Here is a 20,258-nt window from a genome sequence, read left to right on the forward strand (position 1 = left end):
GGGGGAGCAGGGTCAAGGCAATAGCTGGGGGCGCTGAGGGATCCCCATCCGCGGGCTGCCTGTGGCAGCCGTCAGGGCAGCGGATGGGATCCCTAATTATCATTTCCATAATTAAAAGGTGTATGCTGACCACCGCTGTGTCTTGCTTCTTGGCTGCAAATGGGGCAGGCAAGCATGTACAGCCGCTGCCATGCATGGTGCTGCGGGCACGTCACTGGGTGCGAGGGGAGCTGTGGGGACACGCGGTTCCTGGGTCCGCTCGCTGCCTGAGGTGTTCTGGCCGTGCCCTGGAAATGGCCTCAGATACTTTTTGTTGGGTTTCCCGTGGTAAAGAGGCACTGAGGCAGTGAGCGGGTCCTTTTGGTGTCATCTAACCAGCTGGTGAGACAGGAGGACACCTGGCTGAGGGGACCGGGGGGCTCTGGGGTCCCCCAGCTCCGTGTGGGGCCGGCTGCCCCACAGAGCCCAGTCAGGGGCTGTGCTGCCCTTGGCCATCGGAGCTTTGGGGTGCCCCGGGGCCAGCTGCTGTGGTTCTGCTCCCCGGCACCTTCACTGGAGCAGCAAGGCGAGGTATTTTTAGCGCGTCGCTTCTCACAGGCGGTAATTGGTTTCTGAGGGTTTTTGCTCTCTCTGTTCTGATTGCGCTTCGCAGCTTGCAGGGCAGGGAGACGTGCGCCCTTCCCCGCTCTGCCTCCCGGCGGGTCGCTGCAGGACCCCCGGACCGGGCTCTGCTCAAGCCCTGCCTGCTCAGGTCAATCGCAGCCCCGCTCCCTGGCAGGGAAAGGCCCTCGCTGGTTGCTGGTACCTGCACCAACAGCACGGGGCTGGGAAGAAAACGCAGCTCGATGCTACCCACAGTGGGTTTCCGGTCCAGGTTTGGGGACGCATCGTCCCTCGGCACCGTCCCTTTGTGTACTGAAAGCTGCTGCCCCCCTCGCCGGCAGCATCCCGACCTCTCCGTGCGCAGCGCTGCGCCGCCGGTTTGATCTTTCTCGAGACAGGTGCCCCGTGTCGGGTGAAGGTTTAATCTCTCTGATTTTATTCTTATTGAACAAATGTTTAAAACGCAATAAGAAGAAAATGAAAAAGCGCTCGGTGCCTGCCTTTCAGCAGCTGGTGATGGGCTCAGGTCTGTGGTTAGCAGGGACTTGGCAAATCCCAGTCCCTGGTCCACTGGTGATGTCCACGGGGAGCCGGCAGTGGGACCTGGATGTCTGTGGGGTCCTGAGCAACTGGGGCTGGGCAGGAGGGAGCACACGGGGCTACTGGGACTGCAGGGGCCCGAAGGATGGAGAAGAGGTGTTTGGGGACCCGGAGGGAGCACCTGGGGGACGGGGAGGTGCTGGGGTGAAGGAGGCCGGCAGCCCACCTGCGTGATGGAGATTCCCTCCCTAATTGCATGGGTTTTTACAGCCTGGAGCCCAGACGGATTGCAGCGTGCACAGCCTCGTGCTGGGCTTTATTACAAGCTGGTTAATAACTCCGTACTGGATGGTTTGTTAAAGGAGTTAATTTACCCTGGACTATTTGCTAATTTAGGCTACGAGGCTCAGCCGAGGCCACGCTGGGCTGAGCCCTTCTGGTTTCACCACCAGTGGCAAAATTTGCCTTTCGGGCTTGTGCCTGGCCGTGGGGCTGGGTGAGAAGGTGCCCGGCAGCTTTGGGGTCCCCATGGGGTGCCCTCTGGCATCACCCTCCTTGTGCCCTGCGGCTCCCCTTTCCCGGCTGCAAGTGACAGGGGCCACGTGCCCATTAGCAGCCCGGCTAATGAGCGTGCCCAGCTAATGAATACTCCTGGCCGTGGTGTCCTGCGTGCCCCGGTCACCCCCAGGTAGCCGAGCTCCCTCACGGCGCCGCGCTGCCAGCCGTCTTTAAGAATACATATTGACATTAAAAAAGGCCCCTCTGTACCTATTAATTGAAGTCATTAAATTTAATGGGATAGTTATTGCATGTTAAATAAATACCAGCTAATTATGAAAAACATATTTGCCAAGGTTTAACTATAGAAAAGATGCCTCAATTACATGGTTATTAAACCTCAAAAAATATACACTTTTAATAATGAAGTGACATTTAAATAACATACATTAACTGTCTTATTAAATGCTGCTTCTTTTCATATTTGAGGACTTTAATTTAGAGCATTTTCCCTGGCACTAACTGTACTATGCATCATTAACTGTCTTTCACTCGTCGTTTTGTAAACTTTTTTTATAAATAGGCTGAAGTGTCTGTAGTCGCTTTTGTTTCCCCAGCTCCCAGCGCTCCCTTCGGGTAGTGGGGATTTGCCAGGGAAGCGAGCACGGAGAGAGGGAACTTCTGGGCTGCCGCTTCACATCACGAAAGCCCTTCCTAAGGGTGCTAAACCCCTCCCTAAATCTGCCATCCCAAAATACGCAGGCAGCTGAGCTTTTCAGGATTTCTGGCACATCCTTGCTGGAAGGACGGCTCTGCACCTCTCGTTTTTCCAGGCCCAACAGCTCTGTGAGGAGTAGCCAGGAGACGGGGAGCAGGACGAGAGGCGAAGGAGCACCGGGTTGCAGTGGAAGTACCGGGCTGGTTCTGTCTCCGCCAGCGAGCCCTGCAGTGACCTGAAGGAGTTTTGGGGAGCCTGCACCTCTGCGGGGACCCGGCTGGCACCGCTGCGGGGACAGCAGCGAGCAGCGCAAGCAGCGGGCTTGCAGCCTCCTTCGCTTTAATGCATTTATTGATTGCAGTGAACACGTCAGGATATAATTTAGAAATCACTCTCCCAGAATCAATTAGAGGCCTTGCTAGTAATTTAGGTGCCTTTTAGTTAAAGCTCCTGCCCTTCCTTCGCTTGCACGCCCGCCATCCCCGCTCTGCTTTGCGGGGACTCCTCCTGCCTTCCCTCCCGGCTGACGCTGGGTCCCTCTCTGTCTGGGGCTGCCGGTGCCAGCATCTCCTGCCAGCAGCTCCGCTGCTTTTCTGGGAATCCGTGCTGCCCTGGTCGCCTCCCAAACCAGCCCTCATTACAGGATGTCAGAGCGCCAGGACGCAGCGGCTCCCGGACCCGCTTGTAATGTTTCCTGCGTCCGCACCGAGGTAGATAAGCCGTGTTTGGGAGGCCCCGGCGGGCAGCAGTTGGTACAGAAGCACTTAAATTAATGATGAAGAAATGAAGTCACCGGCAGCGGGGGCTCCTTCACTTCCCGGTGGTGCCGGGCCCCATCTCCGGCTCCAGAGAGGCTTCAGGTGCTGGCAGGCTCTGGTGTGGGTCCAGCAAAGCGCAGGTTTATTTTGGGGGAGAATCTGAGGTTTTGAAATGTATCTTGTTCCCCAGAGGGCTGACAGGCTTTCCGCTTGAAGTTCCCGTGCGGCACGATGCGGGGCAGTCGGAGCGTTCTGCCTTGGTAAGCGCCAGCCTTCTTACTCTGATTCTGGCATCTTTAATATTGCGGAGTTTATTTAAAAAATGGAAATGAAACATCCTTTTAAAATGGAAATATCAGGCTCTTCTCCGCCAAGACACGGCTCTTCAACCATGTCTAAAGAATTTTCCTGTCTCTTTTTTTTTTTTTCCCTTACCGTGGTGATGAATGTTCATCAAAACAGTTGCAGGTTTCTGGTGGCTTTTTCCCTTTTTTTTTTTTTTTTTTTTTTTTTTGTAAAAGCCTTTAGCAAGTCACCATTTTCTGATGGAATAAAGTTGAGGGGAAAAAAAAGTAGCTCAAGGCTGGGGCAGATTGGATTTGAAGCTTTTTCTTTGCTCTTTCCTTCCTGCCCACTGTTACAGGTGCACGACTTGAAGTCAGAGCCAGTGACATGTCCCCGCTCCGTCCGGGCAGCACGTCGCACGTGGGGTGGTGACGGCCAGGACTCCTGTGGGGCCCAGCAACCCATTGAGACCTGCCCCACTGATGCCACGCTCACCATTTCCCCCCATTTCTCCATTTCTCCCCAGGAGAAACACGGTGACTTAAAAATCCATCTCCGGGGGCTCGCGGATGGGAACTGGAGCCCGGACGCCCTGCCGTGTCGTTCACAGGGCCGGACATTTCATCCTCGCCGAGGTGTGTGATGCTTCTCAGGGGATCTCTGTGCTGCAATATCACATCCCTGTATAGGCAAATTGTCTTAAGTAATGGTTTCTGCATTTTTTTAAGGTATATTTATCATATCTTTTATTGAATAAAATTAAAGCGGAATTAGAAACTAAAATAACTTTAATTACGAACTTCATGATTCAGTATGTTGTAAATCCTTCAGCATAATATTGTGCCATAAAAATGCTATTTTGTGATAATTATTATTATTATAATTAATGTTCCTTAATTGCTAATGTCGCAGGCATGCGTTATCTCCCAGGTTTTCTTGCAGTGTCTCCGGAGGAGCTGCTCTGTGGGGGATGCGGAGGGCTCAGCCGGAGGCAGGCGTGTGGTCCAGCGGTGGGGGATTGGGAGGGATGGGGGCTCTGGTCGGGGCTGGAAACCACCCGGGCCCCCCCAGCTCCCCGAGGAGCCCCCTTGGGTCTGGGTTGTGGGTGCCGGGAGGTGCCCGTGCTGTGCCCCACGGGTGGCCTGGCTGCTCCGAGGCGCCGGGGCTGCCCAGCTCCTGCAGCAAAGTGCCACCGCGTGTGCCACCCGTCCCTTCAGGAGCTCGGGGTGCTCAGGTGCTGGGCTCCTCCTGGCTCCTCCTCGCCCCACTGCCTGCAGCCCTGCTCCATTTCTGGAGCACCAAGGGTGCTTCTTTTTTGGTGCCTGCCAGGAGCTGTGCAACACGTCCCTGGAGTGACGAAGAAGAGCAAACACGACGCCGTAGCCCGCTGTTTCCGAAGGGGCCCGATTCTTCGCTGCCATCCCCAGGTAGGCAGGAGGAGGCTGTAGGGAAACAGCCTCCCCAGGGGCTCAGCTCCCACCACTCACTAACACCCTGCAGGGCGCGAGCAAGGCGGGCACACCAGGGAGAGCTGAAACTGTCCAGAAGGAGGGCAGGGGGGCAGCCCCACCAGAAGTGGGGCTCCCCAGCACTGATGAACCCGTGCTCGGTGCTGAGCACAGGGAACCGAGGCGGCCTCCCTGCTTGGGGGCTGACCTGCTTTGGGGTGCAGGCGATGCTCAGCGCCTCGCTGCGTGCGCGGAGCAGGCCGGGAGGTGCGGTGCCAGGAGGTGGTGCTCTTTGTATTGGCTAAGCCTAGCACCTCAAAGCACCGAAGTCCTCTTACTAGCAGAATGAGAAAGTGGAGGGATTTCTGCTTTGGCCGGGCTGGGGCTCTGCCACTCTCGTTAGCATCCCTCACTGGCTTGGAGGATGCTGCTGGTGTCTCGGAGAGCCAGCCCCGAGCCCTGCTGCCGGCCCAGGCCCAGGTGCGAGGGAGGAGCGGGGAGCAGAGGGATGCAAAGCGCCTGGTGCCAGGCCCGTGAATTTTTTATGTGACCCGGAGGCCTCGCTCATACCAGCATGGGGCTGCCCAGGAGCAGCTGAGAGCGGGAAGGCACGAAAACAGCCACCGAGCCACCTGCTTCACAGCGGTGAGTGTGTGCGGGGTGAAGCTGAAACCAGGATGCATTTTTAATGCTGCAGGCAGGGCTGGGTTTCTTTAAATAAGACTAGACAATGAATATGCACTCTATAAGCCGTGTAGTGCACAACAACTGCATTATTTACAGCAGCTTCTTCCTTGTCCGTTTTAATTTTACATGGGCACTGGAGAAAACGAAGGGGCTCCTTGGTGTCTCGTGGCCGCCCGCGTGTCCCACGCGGAGGAGATGAATTTCTCAACTCCGGAGGATTTGGTGTTCGTCTTTCTGCTGACATGGATGGTGGAGGAGACAGCCGGCCTGGGAGACGGAGCATGGCACCTAGGAGTAGGGGCAGATGTGGCAGATGTGAACACGCTGCCCTACAACCCACGGGTCCTTTCCCTAGTGCAAACCCTGTCTCCTGAAAGGAGGTGACGGGGAGAACAGGGGGCTCGGTTTTAGTCTTGCTGGTGCAGCATCTGGTCTTAATTGTCATTTCCTGCCTCCTCTGCGCGAGGTAGAGAAAGGGCTGCGTAAAAAGGGTGTTCAGGGAGGAAATAGGCCAGGTGGGAGCGAGCAGCAGCAAGGTGGCTGCAGCACGGGGGCTGGAGGGGGCTCTGACTTTCCCCAGGAGGGATGCGCTGCCTGGTCCCAGCCGAAACGGTGAGCCCTGATGTACAGTCGCCATCCGCAACCATTAGGTTTCAGAGTCAACATCTGCTGCAATGAACAGGGGGGCTCTTTACACCTCCCTTAAAGCCGTCGGGTGAATCTGTCTTGCCTTTTCCTATCTCTGCAAGGCTGACAGCAAACCCCTGCCTGCCCGCTCCCTCCCTCCTCCCCCAGGAAAATGCCACGGAACCTGCTGCAGCTGGCCGTGACGTGCAGCTGAGTCACCGAATGCCACCAGCGCTCAACACGCCGATGATCGCGCTGCGCCCTTCTGCAGGCTGCAACAAATCAAAGCAGCCGCGGGGGCTCCGGCGGGCATCTCCGCCCGGCTTCTGCTCCGTCTCTTGGCGGGGCGGGAGCCCCCGAACAGCGGGGCCGAGGCGGTGGCACCACGTCTGCGGTGCCGGGCGGGGGACGGTGCCGTGCCCCTCGGGCTCTCTGCGGAGCGGTGTAGTCAGGAAGTGACTTTCTTTCTTCCCTTCAAAGTTGCCCCGACTCGAAGTCAGGCCTTGTCTGCTTTTGGTTCCCGCTGCGCAGGGAAGCCTGGATGTGATTCATCAAGGGATGTCTGATTTGCTTAGCAGGGAGCCCTCGGGCTGCCGGGAGGAAGCACAAAGTGGTTCGGCAGCGGCTGCAAAGGTGGGATCGGAGTCCAGGAGCTGACGGACACGAGGATGCTCTCCCTGGGCCTGGGAGAGTTGAGATGGCAGCTTGACGGCTTGGAAAATAGGCTGAGATGAAGGAATATCAATACGGAGAGCGAGCTGTTCCTGCCGAGCAGCCCCGGGGCAGCTAACGTGAAATGCTGGTTGTCTCCCAGGAGCTGACAGGTGTCTGCATCAGGCTTCCTGCTAATTAAGCGCCGTTGTGAGTCACGGGCAAAGGGATGGAGGAGCCGGGAAGAAGCTCACCCATGAAGGTATGGCTGGGGGGGGGCTCTGCAGGGGCTCCCTCCCACCTGGGGAAGAGCTGAGGGAAGGACTGGTGCGTGTCAGGTCACTGTCAGGTGAGGGATAAGCAGTCATGGGGCAGGCAAGTCTTTAGGGAGCTCGGAGAGGAGCAGAGCTTCTTCAGGACACGTCCTTCTGGGTGTCCGTCCTTTCCCACCACGCTGCTTGTCCTTCTCTGGGTCCCACCAGCTCCTGGAGCTCCCGCTGCAGACCTGTGGGACCTCGCAGGAACACCCCAGCACATCTCGCACCCATCCCAGCACCAAAACACTCACAGCAGGGACGCCCTTCCCAAACCACCGGGTGCATCGCTCCCGGCCCAGCAGGCTGGAGAAATCACAGGGCTCCCAGACTTTCTCCCAATCCTCCTCCCTCCTTCCAGGTGACCTCTCCTGCCCGGCTGACCTCTCCCTTCCCAGCCCCGGCCAGGGGAGCTTCTCGCTGTAATTAACGGCAGCGCTGCCTGCCCGCCGAGGCCTCTAATAGAAAATTCCCCATTTCAAGGAACATAAGCACAGCGGGGCGGAGGAAGGGGCCGTTCATCAGCGACGCTTTGCGGGCGCCTGTGGATCCAGAGGGCATCCGTAGCAGCAGGCACAGCTTAAAAGCAGGCAGCAAAGTGCCCTCCTCGCCAGGCGGGCCGGGGAGAGGAGGAATGACAGCCCCCATGCCACCCCACGTCCCTTCCCCATGTGCCTCTCCAGTGCCTTTTGCCTGCTGGCCCTGCCTGCGTTTGCAGCTGTGATCCCCTGAAAAATGGCTCTATTCATTACCCATTTTAATTTCAGTCTGGATCCCCAGAGCTCTGCAGACACATTTTGTTATCCTGGCTGTCAAGGAGCTTAAAGAGCTGCTGACGCCTCCTGGAAAACTTTGACAAACCCTCTGTTCGGGCACCGTGCTGCCTCCCCAGCCTGTCTGCCCAGGCTTTCCGCTCCCTAGTTCTTTATTAGCAACGATGTCTGCGAGGACAGGAGGAGAGAAAAAGCCCCACCACTGACATCTGCGCAGAACCGATCTCCTCTCGAGGCCCCTTCCCTTTCAGAGGATGCCCTGGGAGCTGAGCTGCAGCGGTCGGGTGTGAATGTCCCCAAAGATCAGATTTGCTCTCCGGGAAGCCAGATGTCACAGCGGGAAGGGGCACTGGGTTTATCCCATCCCCACACATCGCTGCTCAGCGCAGAGGGTTTATTTAAACCTGTGGTCGCAGACTCTCAGGGAACCATTTCAGGCGGTCCCCGGGGGGTGAACAGGGGAGCTGATCTGTGCCTGAAGACCTGTGTGCACCATGCAGGAGCCTGTGTTCTCAATGGGAAATTTTTAGCAGTCAGAAGCTGAAAATGGTTGAAAAATCACAAATTTAGCTGCTTATTTATAGCCCCTCACCACTCAGTTGGACTGGATTAACCCAGTGAGCCGCGCGGAACAGCTTTCCCATCTATTCTGGCTCTCTTTGGCGATCTAATCCTCTCCCAATTAGTTTCTTTTTACATAGTAGTTGTCGGGCTGCTTTTAGAGAACAAAATGCCCCTCGGTCTCTTCAGTAACATAGGAAAGTGCACCAGACACACCGAGAACAGATTGTCTCTAAATGTAATTTTGGTCAAAGTTCTGTGTAAGAAGTGCAGAGTCAGCCGCATGCTTTTAGCATAATGAGAACGAGCCAGCCGAACTCGTAACCTCTGTGGTTTTGGTCCAGCTGAGAACGGAGTCATCTTCTGCTTCAAACCCTTCCTCCCAGCGCCCCGCCGGGCTCTGAAATTCCGAGTGCCTTTGAGGTGCCACTCACGCCGGCTGTCCTCGGGGCACGCGGGAGCACGGCCGAGCCTGCCGGTCCCCGGAGGTTCGTCAGCTGCAGGGGGATGAGGAGGCACGAGGGCTGAGGGGGAGCAGAGCAATTAAAAAGCCATCAGAGACGGGACAAAAAGATGAGGCTTTCAGAGCTAACGAAGGGCCAGCTGCAGGGGTGAGCTGCCCAGACCCTGGGGAAAGCCACGAGTGATGAGCGTGGTCCCCTGCTCTCTGGGCATGGTGCTGGACGAGCCGTCGGGATGGCCGTGGGGGGCTGTGAGCTCTGTGGGTTGCTGCAAGCCCGCGTCTCCTCCCCACCTCGTCTGAATGCCAGAAATGTTCCTGCTGTGCACCCAGGCCCCTGGCAGGGGGGCTCTTGTTCTTTTTTGCCTGTTTTTATTCCTCTCTGCCACCCCCTGCTCCTGACCTCCAGCACTACGTTCTGCATAATCAGTGCTATTTTCTAATGTAACGATAACCTATGCTAACTACTGGCAACTGTAGATGACAAAAAGCTACCCTGTTTGCTAAAATCTTGAAGCAATAATAAAACCCTAGGTATAACCACAGCCCTGCGGCCAGTCATCATTCTGCCCAGGCCTCCCAGAGAGCCCGCCTGTCCCCAGGTGACACTGTCGCGCCTGGACCTCTTTGGAAGCTGCTGGATGGCTGGAGGCACGCTGGTGGCCAGGGTGCCAGGCCTCTTTCCTGAGCTCTTCGGAGCTCCTCCGCCTTGGTTTCATTCCTCACCACTTTGTCAATCCATCACCCTCTCCTTCAGCAAAAATAAAGTGCTCGGGCTCCCCTCCCACCGGTGCTGAGCAGGGGAAGGGGAGCTGCAGAGATGGTCGGAGCCTTGCGGGGCTGCGTGATCCTGCCCTGCGCGCGGAGCGAGCACGGGGATAATCCGCCCCTCTTCCCCGCGCCTGCAGCTCGAGATAGTGGCCGGGAGAGCAAGGTGCCCGTGCAACGCTCCTGAGAGCGAGCGGATTTACAGGCGGTGGTGGGAGCCTGCCTGAATATCTCTCCCTTCTTCTTTATGCGTTTAAGAGGTTTCGCTGTCTCGCTAACTCCCCTGAGAGGCCCAAGTAGCAGCCTCTTTGGATGTGAATACCTGACAAGTTTTTAATGTGAAATGAATTCACTAAATTTAGTCTCTTGGAGGGGAAGGAAAAAAAAAAAAAAAAAGAGAACCGCTTCTTTCAATCTGGGGGAAGTGATCCAAACCCCAGCCGCTTCCCTGCCATCAGAGCGAGCTGATTTGTTCTTTTCTCCTCTGTCTCAAAAGCTTTTAAGTCTGGGCCCCATGTGTGCCTGTGCACAAATAAGAGGTGGGAGAATGGCAGGCACCGCCGCCGGTGTCTCAGGGGGAATATGACAGCTCCCAGCTCCTGGCCTCCACATGACAGATGTTGACGAGGGCAGGGTGGGGAGGTAGACAAAAGAAAAACCTGTGAAGAGGGCTCTCTTTGGGTCGGAAGGGACCTCTTGTCTGAGTCTTAGGGATGCCGTCTTTGCTTTCAAGTGGACTTTGTGCAAGACACAACTGGTGCTGAGGGCTGGAAGTCAAAAGCACCTTGCCTGGCGTACTTGTCTGCATCACCTGTTCTCCACCCCATCCTCTCTTCCTATCCTCGCTGGAGCCTCCCAGGTCCACTTCTCTTCTCTGTTCTGGCTCCTGAGGTTCACCAGGAACCTTCTGCTCTCCTTAGTTGTCCTCTCCCAAGGGCCAGAGTAGCCTCTGGGCTCTGCTGGCTGAAGGAGGCCTCCTGGTCTCCATGGCTTCATGAAGGTTACTTCAGCCCAGGTAAGGAGCTGTGTACGTGCTTGTATCTCTTAGTACAGGTGGAGGCAAGCACACGTGGTCAGTCGTTGGAGGCTGAGGTCTCCACGAGCATGTCTACGCGTCCACACAAGGTGAGTATATGCATTACTGCAGCAGAGCTGATGGCTGGCTACTCCAAAATTCAATGGTGTACATGAGGCTGAAGGGCAAAGCGTGTCTCGGTGATGCGGTTTGGTGGGGATAAAGGTTTGGCTGGCTGTGCCCTGGGCGAGCAAGCCAGGTGTGTCTATTGCCCTCCTGGCGCTAGTGCCTGGATGCCCACCTGACCTGTGGCCAGGGTTTGGAGGCTGTTACCTCGGTGGGCTGTGGGTTTTTGTGGCTGGAGGGCTACTAAGATTGAAGCCCCAAGCTGGGGGAGATCATTCGCCCCCATTCTGCAGTGATCCACCACTCCATCTCCTGGCAGGAGAGCGGTTCCACACCATTTATATCCCACATATCACCGGTGAAAGGAGCGGAGGTGCAGGCCTGATTATGAAGACTTTATTTAGTTCTGTTTGCCTCTAAAAAGGTCACTTCCCGGCTGAGAGATGCAGGAGCAGAGGATGGTCACTGGTTTCTGCAGGGCCTACACCCACGCAGGGACACCGGGGTGGTCCTGTGCTGGGGATGGGGTACGTGGGCACGGGGCAGCCGTGCTCTGGCTTGGTGCGAAGCAAAAATGAATAAAGGGGGATAATGAAGATGATAAAAATGGCTGGCGCTGAACGTGTTTTAAAAAGACAAATAATTAACTCAGACCACCCATTCATCTCTTTTATGGCTTTTACTATATTTCCCCTTTGTGATTTTAGTCATAAGCGGCGTGGATGCGGTGCCAGTGGAAAGATGCTGAGCTGGCAGCTCCGCAGAACAAAGTCCTGCCGTTATCGGCGGGATGGCCGCCGGGCCGGCGGCGCTGCGCTGAGGTGGCTCCCGGCCGCCCGCTGCCCCTGCCCCCGGGCTGGGCTGGGCCAGGCTGGGCAGGGCGGCCGGGGAGGCTGTGCCGGGCCCTCCAGGAGGGAGAGGCTGTGAGGAAGCCCTGTGTAGGGCTGTATGTAGGGCCATGAGGGAGCCGTGTGTAGGGCCGTGGGGGAACCATGTGTAGGGCTGTGAGGGATTTGTGTAGGGCCATGAGGGAGCCATGTGTAGGGCTGTGAAGGAACCATGTGTAGGGCTGTGAGGGAGCTGTGTGTAGGGCCATGGGGGAACCATGTGTAGGGCTGTGAGGGATTTGTGTAGGGCCATGAGGGAGCCTTGTGTAGGGCTGTGAGGGAGCCATGTGTAGGGTTGTGAAGGAGCCATGTGTAGGGCTGTGAGGGAACCACGTCTAGGGCGGTGAGGGAGCCGTATGTAGGGCCATGAGGGAGCTGTGTCTAGGTCTCTGATGGAGCCACGTGCAGCTCTGTGAGGGAGCCATGTCTAGGTTTGTGGGTCCAGCCTGGGCGTCCTCATGAGGGTGGCCGTGCGCAGGGTCCAAGATGGCAGCACGGCATAACACGGCACCGCAGCCTGAGGTGGCCGTGGGGCAGGAGGGCGCAGCGGCACCACCCTGACCTCCACCGCCCCGTACGGGGGTTACATCCCCCAAACCTCCTCCTTCTCTCCACCGCGGTGTCCACGAGCGGTCTGCCCCTCGCCTTCTGCACAGATGGCCGCGTGCCTGGCGCTTTGGGGCACCCCGCAAGCGAGGGGACCACGCGTGCCGCCGTCCCCACCGCCCCACGCTTGGGCACAGCGCCTCGGGAGCAGACACACACCACCGGGCAGCCCCCCCACACCCCTCGCGGACCACCCTCCCCATTCCGGCTCCCACCCTCATCTATCCCCCACAGCCCCACGTTCCCCACATCCCCCCCCCCCCCTTCCATCGCCCTTTTAAGAGGGAGCAGCAAGGCGGGGCCGCGCCTCTCCCCGCGGAGCTCCGCGGGCGCCCCCTGGAGCTCGGCCGGGCTCCGCCGCCGCCGCCGCCCCTTTTCCCCGGCCCCGGCCCCGGTGCTGGCAGCGGCGGCGCGGCCGTGCGCGTGCGCGCGGCGGCGGGGGCGCGCGGCGGGCGGCGTTCCGTCGGGGCCCCGCGCCGCCGGCCCATTCATGCGGGGCAGCGGCGGCGGCGGCGGGAGGCAGGCGGGAGGGCGGCGGGCCGCGGCCGGAGGGGGGGGAGGAGGAGGAGGAGGAGAGGAGGAGAGGAGGAAGAAGGAGGAGGAGGAGGAGGCGGCGGCGGCGGCGGGCCCCGGCTGGAATGCGGTTATGGCTGGCGGGGCTGAAGCCAGCGGGGACCCGAGGCGTGAGTAACGCGGCTGGCAACTTTCCTCCGCCGGTTTTATTTGTCGTTTTGGGGGTGAAATCGGGCTTCCCGCAACCCCCCCTCTCCCCCCCCCTTTTTTTTTTAATAAAAAAAAAGCGAAATGGGGAGGGGGTGCGGCTCCCCCCCCCCGGCCAGCCCCGCATTGCGCCCCGCGGGGCCGGCAGGGGTCGGTGCCCCCCCCCCCCGCAGCCGGGTTTTGGGGGCTGGGCTCGGGCTTTTTGGGGTCCCCGAAGCCGCAGAGCAGCTGCGGGGGGGCCGTGGGGGGGGCCGGGCGGGTTCCCCCTCCCCTCGGTGCAGAGCCCCGTCGGGGGGCAGAGCCCCCCCGGAGGCTGCTGCCGCCCCCCCCGCTCCCCTCCGTGGCGGTGCCCCCCGAGGCTGGGTGCCCCCGGTACCCCCCCCCCCCCCCGGTGCTGTGCTGCAGGAAAATCCCCCAAAAAACCCCAAAATCCCGGCCTCTGAGGGCTGAGAGCTGCCCCCATGGAAGCGCTGGGGGGGGTGGGGGGGGGGCCGGGGTGTAAGCAGGGCTTAACATGAAGGTCACTGGGTAAGGAGGAGGTGGATGGGGAGGAGAAGGCAGGCAGTACCCTCACTTGTGAGCTCCCCCCGCCCCGCTCGGCCGTGCTTCAGGGAGGGCGAAACAAAAGCGGGACCTGCGAGCCCGCAGATGGATGTTCCCGCTCCTCCGTGCGGGCTCCGGGACGCGGCGGGGAGAAAAGTTGGACGGATGAGCTGCATTGTCGGGCTGCCTTCCCCCGCCTCGCCGCCAGATCCCTTTTTGCTGAGCGAGGGCTGTCTCGGAGCGAATCCCCAGCCTTTCGCCGGATTTTTTTTTTTTATTATTATGATTATTATTTTTTTCCCCCCTCTTTCTTTTGTGTGAGGCCGAAAAGAAAAAAAAAAAAAAAGAAAAAAAAAAGGAGGAGACGAAGCTATTGACTACATCAAAGGTTATCCATCTGAAAACACCATTTTCCTCCGACCAGCGGCTAATTGCTTCCTGAACAATGTCAGGGGCTTTTGTATCCGCTCAGTAGGCAAAGCGAGCGGCTCCATGTCTCTTGCTCGAGACACCGGCGACCGAAATGCGGTAGGAACGTGGAGGAGCTGAGGAGCAGCGGCGGGGCAGGAGCCTCCCGGATGATGTACAGATAATTTCCGAAGTGGCTGCGAGGAGGGGAGGCTGCTGCTGCTGCCCGCGGGGTGCGGGTGCGTGCCGGAGGCGGCCGGGGCCGCGCGGGTGCTGAGGAATTTCGGGGTCCGAATCCGTGCTCGGGGGATGCAGGGACAGTGGGCGCATCCCGGCCTGAGCGTCTCGCTTCCCCGATGGGGCTGCGGGCGGATGCTCGGTGTACGTTCGGCGGCTGGGCTTTGTCGTGCAGCTCGGAAAATCAAAGTTTTGAGGGCGTTGGGTTTGGTAGCGTGGCAGTGTCGGTACCGCACGCAGCTGGAGCTCTTGTGCGGCGAGCACGGATAGCCTGGAGGGCCTAAAGTTTCCCCTCTTGGCTTTGCTTTGCCTTTTTTTTTTTTTTTTTAATGGATGCGTAAGGTTTGGAGCGGAGCACAGCAATCAGCCTCGGTGCGCGCTGGGGCTGCGCATGCAGCTACGGCAGGCGGCCCTCGCCTCTGCCCGCAAACCAAAGCACTTTTCCTGCCGAAGGCAGCGGGCCCTGCGGCACGTACCCAAACTCCCCCGAACTCCGGCGGGGCTGGGGCTGGGCTGGCGAGAGGCTGAAATGGCAGAGGGCAATAAAAGCCGTGCTGCTGCGTGCCGTGCCGTGCCGTGCTGCGCCGCCGAGGCTGCCTCCCCTCCTCCCTGCCGGCACGCCAGCCCAGCCGCAGCGCCGGCAGAGCTCGGGGCCGGCCCCAGCCCCGCTCCCGCTGCGTGAATGCGGTGCCTGGCAGCTCGGCTCCGTGGCCGTGCTGCGCCTTCCCCACCCCGTGCGCAAAGGGGAAGGATCCGGCCCTCGGATCGGGCTTAATGGGGGAAAGTTGTGCGTGTTTATTCTCCAGGCTCGGTGCGGGTCAGGGCCTTTGTTGCTGCTTGACTTGCTGCTGGCTGTAGCGTTAACCGCCGGCGAGAGCTTCGCTCGGCCCCGAGCTGGGAATTCCTGGGCGGAGGAGCCCGGTGCTGCAGCGCTCGTGCCGCCGGGCTGCCTGCGAGCTGGGGAGCCGTGCCTGCAGGATCCAGCTGCCGCTGGGTCCCGCCGGGCTTTGTCTGCATGAAGGCTCCCCTGGTGACAGCTTCGGCACCCAGGGGGACAGCTTCGGCACCCCTGGCGTGGCGGGGGGAGAAGGGAAGGGGGCAGAGGTGCTGCAGTCCCTCTGTGCCGTGGGAAGGGGGCACGGGTCGCCCCGGCGCTGGGTCCTCCCCTCGCTGCCTGCAGGTTCCAGGTTTGCGTGGGCTTGGGACCGGGGCTGGTGGGGTTATATTCATGGAAACCTTGCGCTGCTGCTCTGTGGCCTGCTAATGTCTCCAAATTACGTCTCCAAATTGCGTCGTTAGGCACCGGTGGTGCCGCACGGAAGAGCTCTGGGTGCTCCTGGCTGGTTTTTGGCTGGTGAGCAGCCCTATGGCTGGGCACGGCAGGGGACAGGTGAATGCGGCTCCTCGTGGCCCCGGTCCCTTCCCTCCCGTGGCCGTGGGCCCTTCTCCCGGAGGGGTGCTGAGCGCCGTGACGCCGCGTGAAGTCGGGAGGAGCGAGCGTTTGCGTCAGTGCCGGGGCGGCCGGTTTGACTTGGGACTGGAGACAAACCCCTCCTTGGCTGGCTGCAGCCCCCGACACGCGCAGGGCCGTGCTGCGGGAGCCTCCCGCTGCAGCCGTGGGGCTGTGCAGGGCACACGTGGGCGCCGTCGGTGGCACGCAGCTTTGGCCGTGCCCCGTGTTAGCCCCGGGGAAGGGCGCAGCAGGGAGGCACAGGCAGGTACCCCAGCGCCTTCCTGGGCTGCGCTTGCAAGCCAGGTTTGAGCAAACGTCTCAAGGGAAAAGCTCAGGCCGATCTCCGTGGTTTTCGTGCCAGCCACAGGCAGACGCGGCTCGTTTTCCCCGTTTTTGGCGTGTTGGGCAGCCCAAACGCGTGCCTTCGACCTGCGGCCGGAGCGCGGCCGAGAGCCGGGCGGTGCCTCCATCCGTGTGCCTTGCTCGAGCATCCCGCGGCTGCCTCCAGCCTTTGTTCCAGGTGGAAGCCACCATTTAAAACCCTGAATTAAAAACATCTCGGAGTTTATTTTTCCCTTCAGCCAGGGCTTGGCAAACCTCCTCCTTGTTGCCTGTGTGTCAAGATGTTCGAGTGTATGAACTTCGCGTCCGGGCCGTGCGGCCGGTGCAGGAACACAAACGCTTTTGCTCCTTTCTGCCCTCAAGTCTCCTTGAGCGGCACGAGGGGGGTGTTTTGGGCGACCCCTCTGTCCGTGCAGGTGCGAGGCCAGGTCTTTGCAGTGCAGTTGAGCTCACCCCCACCCCACGTGTTGGTCTCTGTGCCAAGAAGTTTTATCGCTGGGAGAAAGTGCCCGGGTGAGCACACTGCAGCCGGGCAGGTGCCGGGCTCTGCAGGACCTGCTGGGCAGAGGACATCTCCTCCACGTCCAGTGGTGCTGAGCAGCAGCCTCAGCCCTTCCCCGTTCTCCCCTCTGCCTCCCCGCCGAGGCTGCTCGCCCCGGGGCTCCGGGTGCCCGCGCCTGCCTCCCCTCTCCTCCCGCAGCCCGCCGGCCGACTTGGCACCGAGACCCGGAGCGCTCGTAATCCAATTTGGGCAGTTTAACCGCGCTTTGCTATCCGTGCTGCTGCCCGGGAGCTTTAATCTGGCTATCGACCCCGGCTCTGGGGGTTGGGTAACCCACGACCGGGTGGATTTTCGGAGGCTGAGGCCAGGTCCGTGCCCTGCCTGTGGCATCGGGGCCGTTTCCCCGCGGAGGTACGAGCGGTGGCCGGAGGGCAGAGGGTACGGGCGCTGCGGTTCCTGCTTTCCCTGCAGGGGATCCCTCCCGCCCCTTCCCGTTTTCCATCCACTCCCCCGTTTCTCCCGTGATGATAAACCCTTCTGCCGGGGCTGCTCTGCAATCCCCCGGTATTTTCAGAAATGCTAAGCCAAGGAAAATAAAGTCTCTCTCTTCCTTTGGTTGCCTACTGTTTAATGTACAAAATACAGGGGTGGTAATTGCATTAAAACGTATATAATTATACTGGAGGGGGGAAAAAAAAATCTCGTTAATTGCTCGGGTGTTTTGAGCTGATAAATGTGGAGTGATTCATGCTTTCTTCGGAGTTCGCCGGAGCAGGGCTGCGGTCCGGCGTGCGAGGGGTTAGGAGGAGCCTTGTTTTCATGCCATTAGCAGGAAGTCAGCTCGGATCCTCGCCGCCTGAACCGGCTCCAGCCTTTCTCTTATCCCTCGCGTTTTTTCGCCCCGCTGTGTCCAGGGGCCTGATCCTCGGCCGTGCGGGGCCTCTGGCCCCGGTCCGGGCGGCTCTCGCGGCGGCCGTGCGATCGCAGCAGCTCTCCGAGCCCCTCTGCTTTGCGCGCTTGGTTAAGCGCCTGCCCGCGTGCCAAAATATTCGAGCCCTTGCAGAACAAAATCCCCTGCGAGGGAAGAGGCAGTCACCAGCCGGGCTTCAGGGAAGAGATCTGCACGCCGCGGCCCCGTGCCCGGGCGCTCGCTGCCTTCAGCCCCCTGCTCTCGCTGCCCTGGGCACCGGCACCGGGTGCTGCTGGTGGCACCGGGTCCCCGGCGGGGCTGGCAGGAGGGATCATCCCCTGCCGGCGGTGACACGGGGCGATGCGAAAACCACATTTCCTTCAGCGAACGCCGACCCTGTCGGAGCCGCAGATAACATCGAAGGTAATTATAGTGGCAATAAGTTGTTTGCTTTGTGTGCGCGGCCGCGCTTTATGTACAGGCAGTTGTTTCGGTCTTCCTGTGCAGACTGTTAGCTTCAACAAGGGAAGAGGAAAACCCAAAAATATTTTAGGAGTTTAAAAATAATCTCGCGGCTCGGCTGGTGCGCAGGATGTTTCGCAGAACCGTGTTCCCGGTTGGTCCAAATCCAGCTCTGTGGCCCTCGGAAGGCTTGGCTGGGTGGTCGTAAGGGGCTGCCCGAGGACCTGGGGGGCTCCATCCTGCTCCCGGACCGTCCGTGTCCTGCAGGGGCTGCCCGGAACAGCCTCCGGCAGGGAGGCAGGGAGCAGAGCTGCCCCGTGCTCGCTCGGGGTCGTGCCCCTCCGGGACTGGGGGTCCTTTCACCGCGGCAGGGGGTCCGCGGGGGGGCTTTGCCCCCTCCAGTGGGACGGCGGTGGGGACAGCGAGCTGTCCGATGGGCTCGTCGGCAGGGGAGAACCTGTTTTTCAGGCTGATGTCATCGGGAAGAAATGGGGGAGGAGAAAGGCAGGAAGGCAGGCGAAGAGATCGGCCTCCGCGGGTCGGCGAGCCTCCAGCGGCCCGGGCTCAGGTTGCCACCGGCTACTCCTCGTCACAGCCCCTACAGCGGCGGTGCCCGCGGCCCCGCAGGCACACGGGGGGGATGCCTGGGGGGGGGGCACGAGGATCGGGGCGAGCGCCCGCCTTGCCCTGCCTCTCCGGCGTGCTCCGTGTGCCGCGGTGCGGAGCCACGCGGCTCCTGGCCCCTCCGCAGCCTGACGTCACCGCCGGGGCCACCGTCCAGCCGCTGTGGCTCGCACGCGGTGAGCGCCCTTCTGGCAGCACCTCGGCAGGCAGCGGCAGCGCATGCGGCCCTCTCCGTCCCGCATGGCTCGCCAAGCGCGGGCGGGCGGCCGGGGGCCACCGGGTGCCTCTTCTTCCCCTCTCCCTCCCGGCTGGAGCCTCGCAGGGGTGATCTCCTGGGACACCCAGGCGTGCCGCGTCCTGCTCCAGACCTGGCTTCGCCCTCCCCAGCCGCCTGAAGCCCCCCGGTGGGGTGGGAGCGTGCCGGCACGCTGGCCCTGGGGTGCGGACACAGCCTTTGGCTCTGTGCGTGCGTGTGCCTCGCTGTTTTTATCGGATGCTCCCGTCCCGTCCCGTGAGCGAATGAAGCCTCTGTCAGGCTCTGAAAGCAGAGTTTCCCCTCTTTGTGTTGCCGCTGTTGGAGCGCTTTCAGGCGCCGCTCGCTTCCCCTCTCCCCCAGGGCGGCTCCGCGCGGGGCTGTGCCCAGCCCGAGGCCCTTTTCCCCCAGCTTCCCCCACAGCGGGGTGAGGGACACAGCCTGCGGCAAGGAAAGTCGTGGGAGGGCTGGGGGTGGAAAGGGGAACCGGCTACAGCATGGGCTTTGGCTGGGGAAACCTCCTCTCCCCGACAGCGGATGCCTTGTGGTGCCCGGTGCCTTTATCCAGACCCACCCACGAGGGCGGTGTGTGCCCTGCACCGGCTCGGCTCACCCCGTGACCGCAGCACGGGGCCGGGTGGAAAAAGAGGAATTTCAGCTCCGCCTGGATTCGTGCTGGATTAAAGCAGCCCCGGAGCCGGGAGCAGGCAGAAATCTTCCGGCTCCGCTCCGTCGGCACAACCCGGGAGCTCCCAGGTGGGGTTTGGGGAAAGCCGTGCCCCTCGCAGGGGGGCTGCGGTGTCCTGGGGAGCCGGGCTGTTCCCAAGCCCTGCGTGTCTGGGCAGGGGTGGTCCTGGTCTCCTCAAGGTCGCCAGATGAACGTCGGTGTGGGCTGTGAGCCTTGAGCTGCCCTGGGTGCTGCTGTTAGCAGCCGCAGCCCCACGACCGAGGCCTGCAGCAGGGGTCTGCGTGCGGGGTTTCGCCGCGCGTGGAGGCGGGCAGCCTGCGCAGGGCGTGCGGGGGGGCAGCGGGCTGGGTCCTGCGCCTCGGTCTCCAGGTGCTGTGGTTAAACCAGGTCACCTCTTGGCCCTGTGGAGCTCAGGGGAGGCGTGGGCACACTGTCCTTCTTGGAAATACGTGTCCGGCTCGGGGCTGTGTGGAGAAGGCCCCTTGTAGGGCCCAGGTCTGCCTCTTTGACAGCCAGCTGTGCTGTGGGGGGGGAATGGGGAGGGCAGCCGTCAGGTTGTGCCTCCGGCAGAGCTGAATCTGGTCGGGGCACGTGTGTGAGGTCCTGCTTTGTGCCTGGTGTCCTCGGCAGGGGTGTGTGCTGCTGGCAGGACCTGCTGAGGCTGTCCTCGTGCCTCTCTCTGCCTTGTGCTATCGGGGCTGGGAGAAACCATCCCAGAAACGCTGCTGAGCCAGCTGTGAAAGGCTTTCTGCAGGGCAGCGTGCGGCCTCTCAGTGGTGACCACACGCGGT

At 60.6% G+C, this 20,258-nt stretch overlaps 1 protein-coding gene and 1 long non-coding RNA gene across 6 annotated transcripts in view; both read left to right on the plus strand.

Moving 5' to 3' along the window:
- The first annotated feature begins 3,225 nt into the window (after positions 1 to 3,225).
- Positions 3,226 to 12,538, plus strand: LOC310880288. Its single transcript, XR_014571587.1, has 4 exons — positions 3,226 to 3,377; positions 3,929 to 4,037; positions 4,732 to 4,829; positions 5,677 to 12,538. It is a non-coding gene; the product is annotated as an uncharacterized lncRNA (long non-coding RNA).
- Positions 12,539 to 12,859: 321 nt separating this feature from the next.
- Positions 12,860 to 20,258, plus strand: part of PLXNA1 (plexin A1) — a 108,628-nt gene continuing 101,229 nt past the window's right edge. For 2 of the 5 annotated variants that reach the window (XM_083795399.1, XM_083795403.1), the window contains exon 1: positions 12,860 to 13,008. The gene's annotated coding sequence lies outside the window, so the exon portion shown is untranslated. Of the gene's footprint in view, positions 13,009 to 13,558; positions 14,236 to 15,990; positions 17,864 to 17,927; positions 19,536 to 20,258 lie in introns of those variants that run through there. The other 3 variants (XM_083795401.1, XM_083795400.1, XM_083795402.1) reach the window with 3 other exon arrangements.

The sequence above is a fragment of the Anser anser genome, assembly GCF_964211835.1.
Source record: "Anser anser genome assembly, chromosome: 12".
Classification (NCBI taxonomy): Eukaryota; Metazoa; Chordata; class Aves; order Anseriformes; family Anatidae; genus Anser; species Anser anser.